Here is a 16793-nt window from a genome sequence, read left to right as displayed (position 1 = left end):
CTGCCAGTTAGAAGAAAATCAAATTCATTGATCAATTTAATAAAAATACGTACCTTAGTAATAATAAGATAGAAACAAATTATAATAAAAAATTATTAATACTAGTTATAATATTATAATATATTATATTTATATAGTTATATATTATAATATTATTAATAATTAACACGTGATACAACTTCTTTGAATTTTAGAACTGGTATAAACTTTGTCATTGATATGACAGTTAACCGTCGGAAAAATAAGAACATCAGAAATTTTTTAATGGTTGCGTAGAGGTTGCATCAACCGAAGTCAATCGTGAAGTTTTTTCTTTTTTTATACGTGGAGAAATCCTCATGGACATCCCTTCCGCTCTTCTAGGAAGTGGCGGGGTAGTGTCGGACTTTCCCGACTAAAACTCCACGGTGGACCGCCTGACGCTCAGCTGGGATGCCCCGGGATCTCTTTCGAATTACTGCCGGAGCACTCTTGCGTCTTCTTCTGTCTGAGGGAGTCATTCCTTGGTTAGATCGGGCATTGGGAGGCACTACCCCTCTCAACGCTGTCACCTGGGCCGTCGTGCAAATCTGAAGAGATCCAAATCCTCCTCGGTGTGTCGGCCCCTATGACTACCTAGGGCGGCGCAGGGCCGTCCTTCGGCGTGGAAATCTGCAAGGGTGGGATGTTCTCACCTTCTTCCACTCTGTTCGTTCCTTTACAAGTATTACGCCTTCGAAATATGAACGGACTGCGTGGAATTTTTGTTGCCCCCTCAGCAGCGCTTTCACAACTGACGTCTAATCTCTAATCTAATCTCTCTAATCGTCTAATTTCTCGCTAATCGCTAGCCGTAGAATACGACGTAGAATACGACGCAACCGTCACGTAAACTTGAATTCAAATTTTCTGGCTCTCCCCCGACCAGTATAAATAAACGAACGCGAGTTTTAGTTACCAACGAGTTATCGACCAGTTGTCAGTTAGCCGCGAATCAATATCAGAGTTATCGACGAGTATCTATCAGTTATCGATCAGTTATCGACCAGTATCTATTAGTATCAACGAGTCATCAGCGATCTAATTAGCGATTTATACTGTCCTTAGCGAATCTGTTGATACGAGCGATTATTGTCTGTACTTATTTATTTAATCATTTTAAATCTACCCGACGGTTTTAACTTCGAATTATCTCGTTATTTAAATAATAATTCAACCAACCATCCTTCACAACAGAAGCCTTCTCAGCAAGAGTAGACTGTGACGATTTGTTATCAGATCCCCTGCCCACACCGGAGCTCCGTACAGGACCCGAGAACGAACGACTCCCTCATATAGTCGGCGCACTCCGACTTCTACCTCACAGATATTCGGCAGCAGGCCACATAAAGTGTTGGCCGCCGTCGTCACTTTGGGAACCAGGAGCTTGAAGTGTGGCCCGAACGTCCACTGGCTCTCGATGGTGAGACCCAGATACTTCATTCGCGATCCCACCTCGACAGCTTCCCCCGCCATGCTTATGCTCAGACCGGGCGAAGGAGTCCCCCTACGTCGGTAGTCGCAAAACCATATGGCCTCAGACTTGGCTGGGGACACGTTCCGGCCCAACCTGCGCATAGCCCGCATCGCGCAGGCGGCGACAAGCTCTTTGTGGCGCAGCGTCTCGTGCAACCAGTGTCCCCCGGCTAAGACCAACGTGTCGTCCGCGTAACACACCATGCCTGAATCTGGGAGCATGGGCAGAAAACTCACAGGGAAATGCAAGTTCGGACATCGAAGAACCGATAGCTTATAGGGTCTCGTCCTCATCAGCAACATCTAGGTGAAGAAAAAGGGAACCGACACCCTCAACTCCAGATATACGTATGGAGCTGGCTTTGGAGATGAGAACATCCTCCACAGCGGACATAGGAGCCGAATTAATTCGGCGGGCAGAGGAGATAATGCAGGTGGCGACAATATCATCGAACCTGAAAAATACCTACATTAAGACTACAGGAGGCGGAAAGAACTATTGCCGCGAGCACAATGGAACTGACAAGGAGGACGGGGTCCGCCTACGGCACTGAAGCTACCAGGATGGCGGAGATGCATGTGGAGGTACTGGAGAAGGAGATCGAGGTCCTCCGGAAAGAGCAACCCGGAAAGACTGGGTGCGTCCGTCAGGAGAGTGCACGGTGTCACGCCTCCACTGTAGAGCTGGGGCTCCCCAAGAAGGATGATGAGGGGAAGAAGAAGCGTCTCTCTGTCCTCGGGAGAAAATTTGAAGAACTCGGGCATTCGCTAATGAGGACCCTATAAGAACGCCTACAGGATTGGCGACATAGTCCAGAAATACGGCAGAGGAAGGCAACCACGGTTGTGGGTAATGCCATCGAAATATTATCGCTCTCGAAGAGGCAGGAGGGTGGTGAATGGAAGGTGGTCAAGCCTCGCAACTGTCCCCAAAAGGAGGGCCGATGCCGGCGAACACTAAGGTAGTGCTCCCTCGCCTTCCGCGGTCATGTACGGTGACCTTAACGCTGAACGAGGGGACGAAGATATCGTACGCTGAATTGCTGGCGACGACTAGACGGAAAGTCCTGCTAGCCGAAGTCGACATTGAACGAGTGAGAATGAAGAAAGCGATGATTGGGTATATCATTCTGGAAATTCCCGGAGATATAGAGAGAGACAAGACACCCGCGCTTGCAGCACGGCTGGCACAATCCCTGGACCCGGTCACGGTAAAAGTTGCGGCTCCAATAAGAGTTGGAGTCCCTGGAATCCCTTGTTGGAGTCCAACAAGGGTCCCTGGAACCGACCTTCCCTGTCGTTCCTCTTCCAGTTTCATGATAACCGTCGGTGCGAGCCTGGGGAGGTATCACTGGCAACACCGACGGGGCCTGGAGGTTCCGAGACCCACTGCACCGTAAATTTTTTAACCTTATTAGACTTATCCATTTTGTTAATATTAATTATAGTTTAGTCCATGTTCAATGCTGAAGTTTCACATAATTCATCATTCTATTTTCGTTTTCCGTTAACTAGCCCACGTCGTCATAGTATCATTATTCCATTTCCATTTACTCAAAGTCCTTTCCATAGTCATCGTTGATATTTAAAGTCTATAAATTTTTCCTGTGTCGATATAATTTCAAAAGTCCACTTCTACATGAAGTTAACTGAACAATCGTTTATTCCTCAAAACCTTATATCTGCTCCGTCCTTCTGTATCCATTTTATTCCATTTTTGGTTTATCTTACATAACTCGATGATATCCTAGTATTCAATTCTATGAGTTAATACGCTTCTACGTGTGTTGTTATAATTTTAATTCCTTATACATTCTGCTTTCTATTGTTCTTCTAAGATGATATTATATATCTAATTTAATCTCCTCAGATTGTTATACAATTTCTTCTTCCAGTATCATGTGAATATTATTCGTTCCTCCATTTTGGTTGGTCTAATTATTTACCTCTTATCTTTAGTCTCTATTTTATGTTACTCACTGGAAAGGGCACAATAACTATATGGCCATCCATAAATATTTCCGAATATCTCATATGGACTAATTAGTTCAGATTTACTTATTAATATTACTTACTAGTGCTAGTTTACCCTTCACTTAATAACAGAAATCGCTTTACTATTTACTAATATAGCGATTTATTAATATTATTTATTACTACTATAGTAATATATCAGGATTATCCATTAAAACATTTAATCTACCCGTTACGTCGCGTAAGATAATCCGCACGCCATCCCTCGTTGTCTGGCCGCCAAAGGTCCACGTACCGTTATTCAAATCAATAAACCTAAGGCTCCCCATAAACTTAATCTTTCTAACTCAATCGTTTTAACTTAATCGTATTAACTTGAAGGAATCTCTAATCTTGTAAGTGTTTTCGGTTTATGGATGGTCCTTAGAACAGTCTTTAGGTTTATTGTGCGCTCTTAAAAATCACGGTGAAAGCAGGTTTTTCCCATGAACAATGTCACCCACGAGTCACGTTGGTAGGAGGCTTCCTCCACCTATCGTCCTTTATTAACATTGGTTATAACCAATGGGCATCGCGGATCGCTACCCCACTTTCCTAACGAAAAGTGTGAACAACGAATCCACTTTCTTCGTACAAAAGACACACCCATACCGAGCTTTCTTCCGTAATAACACGAGAGCGGACAGTCAACAATAAAATCTCAGCTCGCAAGAAGTCAAAAGTCTGGCATCAGTTCGCAAACAGTCAAAAGTCCGACGCCAACTCGAAAAGAGTTAAAACTTAGTCACCAACTCGAAAAGTGGCTAATACCTATACGAGTCAAATACTTTGAACCTGATTGTAAAAGACATTACAATTCGACATCGTAGCCTAACCCACGAGTATCTCCGAACACTTATATAATCAGTGAAAATAGTTGTCGGAAATAAAATATATATTATAATCTGTTAATCGCAGTGTTATACTAACTCAACCCCTATTATCCTAACAGAAATAAGGGGATCGACCTGTTCGTGGCATTGATTATTCTAATCGTAACGGGAATTTACGACTCCCGTTGACGCACTTCCTCGCGATCGCGTTTGCCCGCGACTGGACGAAAAAAACAACCGGATTATAACCAATATAGACACTAGCCACCTCCAAACCTCTACCTTGTTAAAGTAAGTTTCAATTCTTATTTTAATATTATTATCAATGATACCTATTGCTTAATTATAATCTTTAATGTGAATAGACCACAGCAAATATTTTGATGATTTGTGTATTGCTACTCTCTCCTCTTTTAGTTCTTTATATATTACTACAAGTTATTTATTTATTTACAAATCTCAATTTGATCATTATATTAGTTCGAGTCCTATCTATTATTAATTAATATTAATCCAATATCATTATAACTATATAATATATATAAAATCTATATAACAGCTTACACTGATAGTTTAAGGGTTTATAAACCATGTCATCTTTGTAGTTTATAATTCCTGTAGTTTCCTCAACGGACGGATACTGCGACAACTTGTCACCAGATCGTCAGCCCATATCAGGGACCTGTACAGCACTCGGGACATGGCGATACCCTCGTATATTCGAAGCCCTGCGACACCAGCCCTGCCAATGTTCGGCAGCAGCCCGCACAAAGCATTAACTGCTGCCGACACTTTGGGGACTAGAAGATCGAAGTGCGGTACAGACGTCCATCGGCTGTCGATGATGAGATCCAGATACTTCATCCGGAACCTCACCTCAATGGCTTCCCCAGCCATGCTTATGCTCAGACCAAGCAGAGAAGTCCCTCTCTTGTTCCTATCGTAAGACCATATGGCTTCCGACTTTGTCGGAAAGACCCTAAAGTCCAGTCCGCGCATAGCCCGCACCGCGCAGGCCACTGTGACCTCTCCGACACGTAATGTCTCGTGTCATCCGCGCCCTTCAGCCACGACCAGAATGTCATCCGCGTAACACCATCGCTGTGCCCAGAAGTAGCGGATAGCGCAACACCTTGTCATACGCTTCCTTGCCGGTGTATCCGATCCACCTATCATTAAAGTAGGCCTGGGTTAGACGAACAAGATAGTAGGGTACCTCGAAGAACTGCAGGGCCTCCATTATCCTGTCCCATGGCATGGTGTTGAACGCATTGACACCATCCAAAAATATTGCCAACATCACATCATCCCGGATAACCATGGCCTCAAAAACGGCTCGCAAGCGTCGGACAGTGTCAACCCCTCTGAAATCCATACTGGTGTGGCGGCACTCGACAGCAAAATACAACCACTCGCACTAACTAGTGTCTGACGACGGCAGCGCAGTGGTTAGCGCCTTAGGTTACGAACATTCGGGACCCGGGTTTAAGTCCCGGCGACCGGAGTCCGATTTTTCTTCCACTGCCCAAGAAATGAGAAGAAAAATTCAGCAGTACCCCAACAACGCCATCTACACCCGCAGCAGAACCTGTCTCACTCTACACATCAGCACAACTACAACTATCACGGCCTATTCACCTCACTGGCTTTCGTGCCAACCTGGTACCCACCCGGACACGTGGTCCTTCAGACAGCCGGCAATGACTCTCTTAAAGAACTTGCCCACCTCATCCAGTAGGCATATTCGACGGTACGTGGATGACGAGGTTATCTGGCGGCCCTCTTTACGGAGTAAGACTAGCCATCCGCCATGCCCGGGAATAGACTCCTTCCCTCAGACACCTCGTATAGAGGCGCCGAAGTTTGGAAGCCATAACCCTCATTATTTCCATTCAGACCTGGCCTGAGAGTCTGTCCGGATCCGTCGTCACGTAGCGGAAGGCCATTCTTCTGGACTCCTCCTGCAGCTCTTACTCCGTGACTTGCCATTTGTCTCCACTTCATTGTCCAAGATGTTGTTCGTGTCTGTTCTGGTGCGATGTCATTTTGTGGGGGTAAAAGCGTCTCAATGACTTCCAGCAACTGCGCCGACTCCATTTCCGCCGTTACCGAGGGGGGAGGCTTGGTTGAAGCTTTCTCATAACTGCTCTATATGGGCCCCCACACGGATCGGACTTGACTGTTTCGACGAGGTCCAACCACGCCCGGGCTTTAGCAATTTTGATTTCCCTCTGCAACGGGCACTGTATCTCGCGATATGCCTCATAGCAGTGAGAGATCTCTCCCTCGTTGCGAATTCGTCTTCGGCGTACTCTCTGATACCGCCTTTGACTCTGAACATGTTCCATCCTCAGCTCTGTGACATCAAGGGTCCATCAATAAACGACACCACGCCGTTTTACACTAGGCGTGGATCGCGGCACAGATGCGTCGCATACCGCTGCCATGTCACGGCGGAGGTTCTCAGCCTCCTCATCCAAGCATGATTCCCTCGTGGGGCATCCCAAGTCTAAGTAACCGCTATAGCGACCGCTTGGAGTTGATCTCAGTCCCTCTCTTTGATCTTTCACCTTGATGGTGGGTGTACACGTCCCCCGCTCGGAGGGCAGTGGCCATCACCTGCAGACGCTGTCCCAGGTTTGAAAATATCCTCCACCTTCATAAATATATAGAGGTGGTCCGAGAGGGACTCGACCTCCTCGGCCACATTTCCAGCCTGTGATTCGTGTGAACGCGTTGGGTGTGGTTCACATTGTGGAGCCCCTGTTCACCAACAGGAGCCTGAGTTCCATAGCCTACTCTGACAGCAGCGTCAACCCGCGTGCGTTCGTCCTAGGGTTCCCCCATTCCGTGGAATGAGCACTGAAATTCCCCAGAACGAGCATCTGGCGGAGAAGCAACCACCGTACGCAATTGCCAAGCCCGTTGTTACGACCGTTCGCGGAGAGACGCGGTCGCGAGGAAAACGCGTCAGCGAGAGGCGTAAATTCTCGCTACGATTCGGTTAATCGACGCCGCGAAATAGTCGTTCCCCTTGTTTCGATTAGGATAACAGGGGTGGTTAATTGAAATCAACGCTGCGTTAACAGGTTAATATGACATATATATTCAACATCACAAGTATTTGACGATGAGTACAGTTAATGCGTTACAGAAAATATGACCCGATTTGACGATATCTCCCGATGAGTTAGTTAGACTTTACGAAACGGATTGATTTAAAGGTAGAACCGTGGTAGACTAGTTGACTGTTCAGACGACGAAAACGGACTGCCCTGAAAGTGACGATGCTGTGTCAGAGGAGAGCTAGGAAAGGGTGTGTCCAGCGCACGGGATCATCCGATTTGTTGATGATAGTTTTTGGCCAGGAAAGTGAGGGTAATAGACATTGTTTCTATTGGCTATTACGATTGTTGGTGGACTAGGAGGGGCCTTACCGCCCTCGATAGAAAGTTGGTGGTGGGAAGCATCGCACGTGTGAAAAAGAACTAATTTTAAAGTGTTTTCCGGACACAAACCAGAGATCTTAGAAAATGCTTTCGTAGAAAAGATCCTTGTTCGACCTGAGAGACTTTAGTTGGAATTTTCTAAGATTTATGGTCGGTCCTTGAGATTCTTTAGAGTACGCAATAAGGATGTGCAGACATATGGTTGCCATCTCGCTCGCGATGCGAGGCCCGGTCCAGGTAGAGAGTCGGCCGACGTAACACCCGTCCAGGAATTCCTCGAACGCAGCACACCCGCTGTTGGGCGAGACGTACATACCCATCACCACCCTCCCTGCCCACTCGAGCGATTCAAACACGAAGAAACATATTATGCAATTACGAAAAGATTTGAAAGAAGTAAAGAACAAAAAATTAGAATACATTATGGTTGAAAAGAAGAAACTGAAACCATTAAGACTATACGAGCCGCGAATTGAAGCAGTGTATGTAAAAATCGAATTTGTAATTTCAAATCACGCCGTTTTATAAATTCAAAAATGTTATTAAGTTTCGTATATTCTATACAGACATGACGGTAAGAAACATAACGTTATAACGTAATAGGTAAACATAAGACTGTGTTCAGGGAGAAAGCTGAAAGAGAAAAATTGTTGCACAAGAATAAGAAAGAAATGAAAGGTGCTATGCGTGAAATACGAAGAGACAGATCTTACTTAACAGAACTACAAATAAAACAACAGATTAAGAGCGATGAAGAACGTTAAGCGCAAGGTGAAAGAAATCTTTGACGAAGCTTCAGTGTAACAGAGTGAATTAGAAAAATTAAAACGGAAGAAATAATAGTAATAGAATAAGCCGCGTATTCCGGAGTCCGTGTATATTGTCTTTCTTGGACAATATTGGTATTTTAAATGATTTCGTGCGATTGTATCAACGATGACCTCGGATATAACGGATCGTGATCACTATATTAGCGTTTTTTAAGATTCTTATAATTTCATCACCTGTAATAAACGTAAATAAACATTTTCGTAATAAGTAAATCTTTTAACGTTTGTGAAAACAATACTGTAATTGTATCATACGGAGGTAATTCCTTATGGAAAAATCTAGCAGGAAACACAATAAAATTCTCACGTGCGAGACTTAGTTTTCAAGAAAAACGAGTTCGAATATTTGTCGAGTGTGCTTGAATTTGGCTAATTACCGAGTGGAATAGACAGTCAGAAGAAGGTTATTCTGCATGCGGAAATAAATTAAAAGTGAATATAGAATTTGAACGCGCTTAATTAAGAATTGTCCTCGTATACACGTGTGATGGATTTGCAAATTTATGTTTCTCGAAAACAAACCGTCTTGTGAATAAATTTTATTCTACGTTTTCGACTTATTTTCACATATAGAATAATCTGATTATTTACTTCTACCTAATCTGGAATTAGCTATGTTCAAATATATTTAATAAATTTTCAAACTCGATTTTCGCAAAAACGAAGTGTCATACAAAGATTTTATATTTCCTTCTTCTTTTTTCATAAGGGATCGCCTTACGTCTGCTTGTATCGTATATACATGTTCTTCGGCCACATCTAACATAAACCGATGCAATCTTAAGAACAAAATATATATGAATATTATATATGTCGGAGATAAAAGGACATCGGGGCCTTTCTTTTGGAATGTTTGGGGAGGTCCCCAATACTTTAGTGCAAACTGTTTATTATGGCTATACTTAAATAATAATACTGAGAAACAGTTGTTTATGATTTAATCTGAGTATGGGTTTCCGAGATTTATGACAGTGGACTTGGGCTCGAAGTGACATAACGGATCTCTGAACGTAGCCACGGTCACGGGAAGGACGACCTAACAGAGGTATGGAGTAATTAAATAACTCTCCTTAAAAACAAAGTTTACCCGAGGGATACAGGGAGGTTCGGAGAGGAGTATATAAGGGTACTTCCACTTGGACTGAGATTCAGTCAGATAAGTTTTACTTGTACTGTGGACAAGTACGTTGAGTCACACCCGAATCGTGGATCAGCAAATTGAGTTCGACTTAGACTATGGAAGAAATCGCATTCGTCATCTCGTTGATCGTGGATTCGTTATTGAGTCTGAGATCATTGCCATTCACATCCCGAGTATCTAATTACCACGGTTACTTGTCAAATTCTGTCATAATCATAATTGTACTAGTAAATATCTTTGCTCTTGCATAACAACAATGTCTAATCCAAAGAAAGATTCGTTACACGCCCCTAACCCTAATGATAAACCGACATATATGTAATAAATGGTTTCTCGAGATACAATGTTTACTATTTAATATTTTAATAATAATAATAATATTTTCTTACTATTTATTTCTTACTTACTATGTCCTGTTTAGTTAAGATGTTATTGTTCTAAAACGATTAAAATGAATCAAATAATCAGCCGGTTTGCAAAAACTTATGAAACTTTCACCAATATGTATCTTACACTTTTGTAATAACACCAAAATGACACCGAACCCCCTATAATTTTTTTACATGGGGAGATCCTCATGGTTACCCCGTCGCTGTTCTTTGTTGAAGCGGCGGGGTAGTGTCCGACTCTCGCCGATTAAAACCGCACGGTTGCCTACTCAATGCTTAACAGGAGTGCCTCGGGATCTCCTAGAAAAAGGAAAAAGGAAAAAAGAAGATATAGTAAATGGTTAATTTCTTTTGCTGAGGCACGATTAATTTCTCTTACCATTAGTTTCACTATTGCGCCATTTTGTCATTCTCATACTTGCGTATCTCGCATAGGACAGTAGATGTGAACTTTTGCGTAGAATCGTACAATTAAATAAGTTCTTGTAGCGTGGAACTTAATAGATTCTTGTCTATGCTAGCGTGCAACCAACCTGCAGATCCCTAACTTTGAGGATTAAATACATAGGTTCTTATATATGCTATATTACAACCAAACAGGGCAAGATCCCTAATCTTACAGATTCTTGTGTATGCTAATTTTACTTGAACTGAGTACTCGATAGCATGGTGTAGTACTAGTACGAGAACAACCAGAACAATAAGTTTGAACACTGTCATTTATCTCCCTGATATTATTTACCGGTCGAAAGTATACTTTGTACAGCGGTAAGTGCTAATTTGTATTGAAATCGGTCTGGAAAGATTCCACAGAGGCAGACAAAATGATCGTGCAACTGAATCTTTTGACTTTCAACGAGTAGCAAATTGACATGCTTGTCCATCTTCGCGCGGTTAGATGAAGCTGTTGACGCCCCTTGTTTTCTCATCCGTAAACGTTTATAGATATGTCGTTGCGTTTTTTAAACCCACATATCATGCGTGTAGTTCATGAATTCGTGTGTTGAAACTCTTCACCGAGATCTTGTTTTATAACAAAAATTCAGTTTCAAATACTACATTCACTTACAAAAATGAGTGTTCATTAATAATGTCCGTATCATGTCTGATGTCTATTCGCCTCACGTGTTGAAGAAAGTGATGCGGATTGATATGCCCCACGTTAAAGACAACGCCAATTAAAATACAATTTTTTGAAACTCTGATTTGTTTTGTTTATCATTGTTATGACAAGTCACACGAAAAATGTGCTTAATATTGTCTTTAATTTCAAGATATAATACGAAGAATTTGGACTACTTACTATGGGACATAGCCTTCAATATTAATATAAAGATCACAGAAAAACGACAAAGGAAGAAGTTAACGATCATTATGAATTCTATTTCTAATGAGCTATGCAAGCTATTGATATATCTGTAGCGACACATGAGTCATAGGACGAGGCGAAGCGAGAACGTCTCATGTTGTTATTGTGCCTCGGAACACGGATACCGCCTCGACACACGAAATTAACGTTAGATTATCTCTAGGCAAAAACAATGTGGCGAGCACAAGGCAGGTGTAGGTTCTCAGGGTGTAGGACCACGCCCTGGGAAATCTCGATGCATCTGATATTCTCCTATATTTAAGCGGTGGCTGTTCGGTGCCTAAGCGCCTACCAGTTTGCCGATCAGGCGCGGCGAATTTCAGAGATGTTGGTGGACCCACACCTGTCAAGACCACTCACCTCACCTTCTTATGTGGCTCCCTGTCACCCCGCGCCGACTTGGTCCGACGTGGGTTGTGAAAGAGTGAGTGGCACCGGGACTGGAACTTCCGTTGTCGACTAGCCAATCATACATAAAAATAAGATGGTCATGACAAGGAAAGTAACAAATAACGTTTACGGTGCAGGGGAGGGATACCCCAGTACCGGCGCAGCCGTGGGTTGTAAAGCAGGCCCCGCTGCGTCGTCATCGAGCAACCGTGGCCGTCTGGGGATGGACCACCAGGTCCCCGGAAGCGTTCAGGCGTCTGGTGAAGAAGAGGTGCAACCGGCGAGGACCCGGAGAAGGCTAGAGGGACACAAGGCAACCATTAACAACCCGGGTTCTTCTCGTGATGCGCTTCGACAGTTGCGAGTGCGCTCGGTAAGCGGACATATAGGAAGATTGCCGGGTAAACAGACCACACCGCCTCCGTCGTCGGCAGAGGCGCCGGACGTAGAAGGCCACAGAGTAGCGCGACCGCGGGGGACTCGGACTTCGCGTTGTTGCCCGCTCTCGGTAAGAGAAAGAGAGTGGGTGCGGGATGCGGGGCGTACATGGATACCGACACCGGTATAGGGTCCGCCACGCGGCCGCCGCTGACTCCGCCGCCGATCTTCGACCGCTGGAGACGGTGGCGGAGCCGTCACGGACGACGGCGGTCTTCACGACCGCTGATCTCGGGGCAGAGGTTATGAGGAAGATGGAGGAGATCGAAAGGATCGCCTCCGTCTCCAGTAACATGAAGGGGGCACTCCTGAGGCAGTTGAGGTTGGCCTCACGGAGGGTGAGAGCGTCATGCGCTGAGCTCCAACAGCGTACAGTAGCCACCTCCGCTGTTGCCACGACAGTGGCCGACCTCTGCCGCCTCCGTATCCGCGACAGTGGCGTTGGCAACGACGACATGCGGATGGATGAATCTGTGAGAACCGAAACTACCGATAAGGACGTGGGACTAAATAACGGTCAAGAACACGCGGACGGCGCGTATCTACGGGAGAGGGTGCGCTCTCTGGAGAGTGAGGTCAGTCGTCTCCTGGAGATAGTGGAACGGCTGACCGAGAGAAGTACAAAGGGGATAGAGCAAGCGGTGGCGACCACCACAACGAGGGGGGCAAAAGGAAATGCCCTCTAGGCCCCAACGGTGACTATGTGACCCCCTACCCCACCTCCGCCGCACTCACGGCCAGCGTCGCGCCGTCTCTGCTGTTCCGATCGGGCGGGGAGTGATGAAATAGCGGTAGGAAATGGATCGAAAGGACTCGGAGGTCCGGGACTTCGAGATCCTCTCCAGGGCCTCAAGGCTCTATTCCTCCGTAAGTTGGAGGAGTGGTGGCGTAAGATAGCGCATAAGCATGCGATCCCCCCACCACGGACAGTGCCGCAATAACCGTGCTACCACGGTTGCGGCCGGCGAGAGGCACCTCGCCCTCAACTGTCGAGTCATCGGACGGCGAGATAGAAGATTTCGTCGCCGTCGCGAGAGGAAGAAGGGGGGAGGGACAAGGTGAAAGGGCACAAGGCCAGAAGCGTAACCTCTTCCGACGATCCACGCACCGTCGGGGGACGCGAGATTCGTGGAACGGACATCGTCGTCGTTGCCGTCGTCATCGCGACAAACGGGGATCTCGGTGTCCGGGACGGTGGACTGTAATAACAATAACTATAAGGGACCAAAGGCGAGGACATTCGCCGAGGTGGCCGCCCGGCCTCCAGCTCCCCTCCGCACGGGGAAAGAATCAGCGGGGTGAGCTGGAGTTAAGAACACCGACAGAATGAAGGAGTGAAACGCTGATGGGCGGGTCGCGCGTAAAATAAATATGCCTGGCCTTCCCCGGCCCTCACGGTGCGTCGTGGTGGTGCTCACCGTGAGGGACAGCTCCGGTTTCACGTATCGCGATGTCGGTGGTCAGGAGAGAGATCAAGCTCTCCGACCTTGACATCGCGGAGGTTAGACCGAGGAGAGCGGTTACGGGTGTTCTCATATTTGAGATTGCGGGTCAGGACGCTAGCAGCAAAACGTCGCGACTGACCGAAAAGATGGCGGGAGCTCTTCGAGACATCCCAGCCAAGGTTACCGTATCCTGGCGGCAAGCAGACAGGACGCGTGCAGATCGCTCCGTATGTATTGATCGCAATTTCGTGGAAAAAGTAAGTTTAGGGACTTAAAAAGTGTCTCAAAGTGAAGTTTTAGTGCTCCCGAAGTGTCGTATAAGATAACTTTTGTGGAGTGAGTTGTGGAAAGTCGGAAAAGTGCAAAATAGAACCTTGTGCTAAGAATTGAGGTTAAGCACGTGGTGATTTTTGATGTTAAGTGCGTGGGGACGCCATATTGAGACGAGCGACTGCAGCGCCGCCACAAGGGCTACCCGAGAAACCGGGCACAACCCGCCATTTTGGGACGGAGCCAGCAACGTCACCACAAGGGCCACAATGGAATTGCGCACGAGCTCACTTACCGACCGCAGCCGCACTTACCGCTATACCGACTGCAGTTGCACACACGCTGACGTACCGATCGCACGAGTGAGGCGCCACCGCGCAGGCCACCTAGGAAACCTTGCGGATGCCGCCATTCTGCAGCGGGCGCCACAGCGCGGCAATTTCAAAAGATAAAAAGAGAGGTACGTGCAAACGGCCAATTTAAGCCGCCACTACGCCAATTAAATTATTCGGCACGCTATAAAAAGCAATACGCCGCTAGATTTAGCGGCGTAAGCGCCAAAAGCAATAAGTTCGTATTGTCTGGAAGCGAAAAGCAATACGCCGCTGGACTTAGCCGCGTACGCCCAAAAGCAACGCGCAATGAACGTCTGGTAAGGAAAAGCAATACCCCGCCAGACTTAGACTCCGGGCGAGCAAAGCGATACGCCGCCGGACTTAGCCGCGTACGCCCAAAAGCAACGCGCAATTAACGTCTGGTAAGGAAAAGCAATACCCCGCCAGACTTAGACTCCGGGCGAGCAAAGCGATACGCCGCCGGACTTAGACTCCGAGCGGTCAAACCGACAAGCCGCTGGAATCTGCCTCCACACACACAAGAAAAGCAAGGACCCAAGATGCCGTCGCAAGGACAAATACCACCTACTGCAAAGGCAAGGGTTATCCTACGACCCTTAAAAACCCAAAAACTGGATAAAAGCGCAGAGGGGCGCTCTCCACAAACGCCGGATAAGCAAAGCCCAGAGGAAAACAAAGCAACAGCGGAGGAAACAGAAACGCGGCCAGTATCTGAATTAAAGGTACAGGCAAGCGAAATAGAGAAGGTACTGGCATTCTGCCTAGACCCCAGTAAAAAGATCAACAAGGACCAGACCGCAACGATCATGTGGTACTTCAAAGATATGAGGAGCATATTCGAAGAACTACTACTCCATAACAGCTATTTGACTGGCAGACTGGAACAAAGCTCCGGCGAAGACAAAAACAAGGATACGGCTATACTGAACGCCGTAAATAGGTCGCTACAGGCCAGCAAGCGGCTCGAGATAGCTGTCATAAAAAGAACGCAAGCAGACGAACGACAACCCTCGTATGCGGAGAAGGTTAAAATGACCAGCAACAGGGTTGCCCAAAAAGCGATCAAACCACCAAGGAACGTGGTGATAATTCGCCCAGAAAAAGAGGACAGAGAAATTAAATCAAGCGAAGAGACATGCGACGCAGTGTTTACCCTTGTAAACCCCCGCAAAAGGGGGATACAAGTCACTGCAATCCGGAAGATAGGCGGCAACGGACTAGTCGTAGAAACAACGAACCCAGAGGGCCTCAAAGCATTCACGGAGAATGGCAAACTAGAAGAGGCCGGTCTGAACACCAGCACAACACAACGAAAACACCCCAGGATGATCATGTACGACGTCCCAAGGGACATCTCGGAAAAGGAAATACTGGCATGCATGAAAAGGTAAAACCAGGAAAGACTCACCGAGAGTGACGTCGCAGCCATTAATTTCTGTTTTAGGACGGGACGCAAAGATCAAGCAGGAACCAACTGGGTAATGGAAGTATCCCCCCTTCCCCCTCACGTAAGAGACAAATTGCTTAAATGCAAAGTATACATCTTCTGGAACGCGTGCAAAGTAAGGGATTACGTCGCGAACAGCAGATGTTACAAATGCCAAGACTATGGACATGTAGCAAAATACTGCCGCGTAAACTACGATATTTGCGCCCATTGAGCCGAAAGCTGACACAGCACCAAAGAGTGCCCAAACAAGCACAACCATCCCAGTTGCGTAAATTGTAAGAAGGCAGGGGAAAAGGGCGACCACGCGCCCTCCAACGCGGAATGCCCAATGTATAGAAAGGCTCTGGAGTTAAGAGTTGCCAGAACATCCTATGAGTAAGATGCTCAAGAGAACAGAAAGCGGACTCGGGAGTCAACGGGCAATAAGGATCCTGCAGCACAACATGCAGAGATCGAAAATCGTTCCCCGCGAAATCAAGACGCAGATGAGTGCTGATGGTAACGTAATCCTCCTGATGCAAGAACCATACAGCATAGAAGGCAAAGTACCCGGGTTCGGCACAGAAATAGCGATCGCCTGTCGAGGTTCGAAACAGGACCCACCAATGGCAGCGGTGGGAATTAGAAGCAGACACATGACGGCGCTCGAGACGGCGCTGGCCTGTGCACAACACACTGCGTATGTGTACAAATAAGTGACTGAGCGACGAAGATCTATGTACCAGTACTTCCCGCCGACCGAGAACATCGAGATCGGCATACGACAACTAGAGGAAGTACTGAACCGTTTAAATGGAAAGAAAACCATAATCCGTTTCGACGCAAACGACAAATCTCCGCTATGGAATAGTAGGAGCATCGACGACAGAGGAAGCCGTCATCGCACAATACGGCCTCCACATCCTAAACAAACCAGGACAGGCTTA

At 46.3% G+C, this 16793-nt stretch overlaps 1 protein-coding gene across 1 annotated transcript in view; it reads left to right on the top strand.

Moving 5' to 3' along the window:
- LOC139993506 (uncharacterized) overlaps positions 1-3311 on the top strand; it is a 60501-nt gene extending 57190 nt beyond the window's left edge. Inside the window, exon 4 of the transcript XR_011801397.1 lies at positions 1258-3311. The gene's annotated coding sequence lies outside the window, so the exon portion shown is untranslated. The remainder of the gene's footprint in view (positions 1-1257) is intronic.
- The last annotated feature ends 13482 nt before the right edge of the window (positions 3312-16793 follow it).

The sequence above is a fragment of the Bombus fervidus genome, chromosome 13 (genome assembly GCF_041682495.2).
Source record: "Bombus fervidus isolate BK054 chromosome 13, iyBomFerv1, whole genome shotgun sequence".
Classification (NCBI taxonomy): Eukaryota; Metazoa; Arthropoda; class Insecta; order Hymenoptera; family Apidae; genus Bombus; species Bombus fervidus.
The sequence above is the reverse complement of the archived record's forward strand: the minus strand, read 5'-3'. Positions and strand labels throughout refer to the sequence as shown.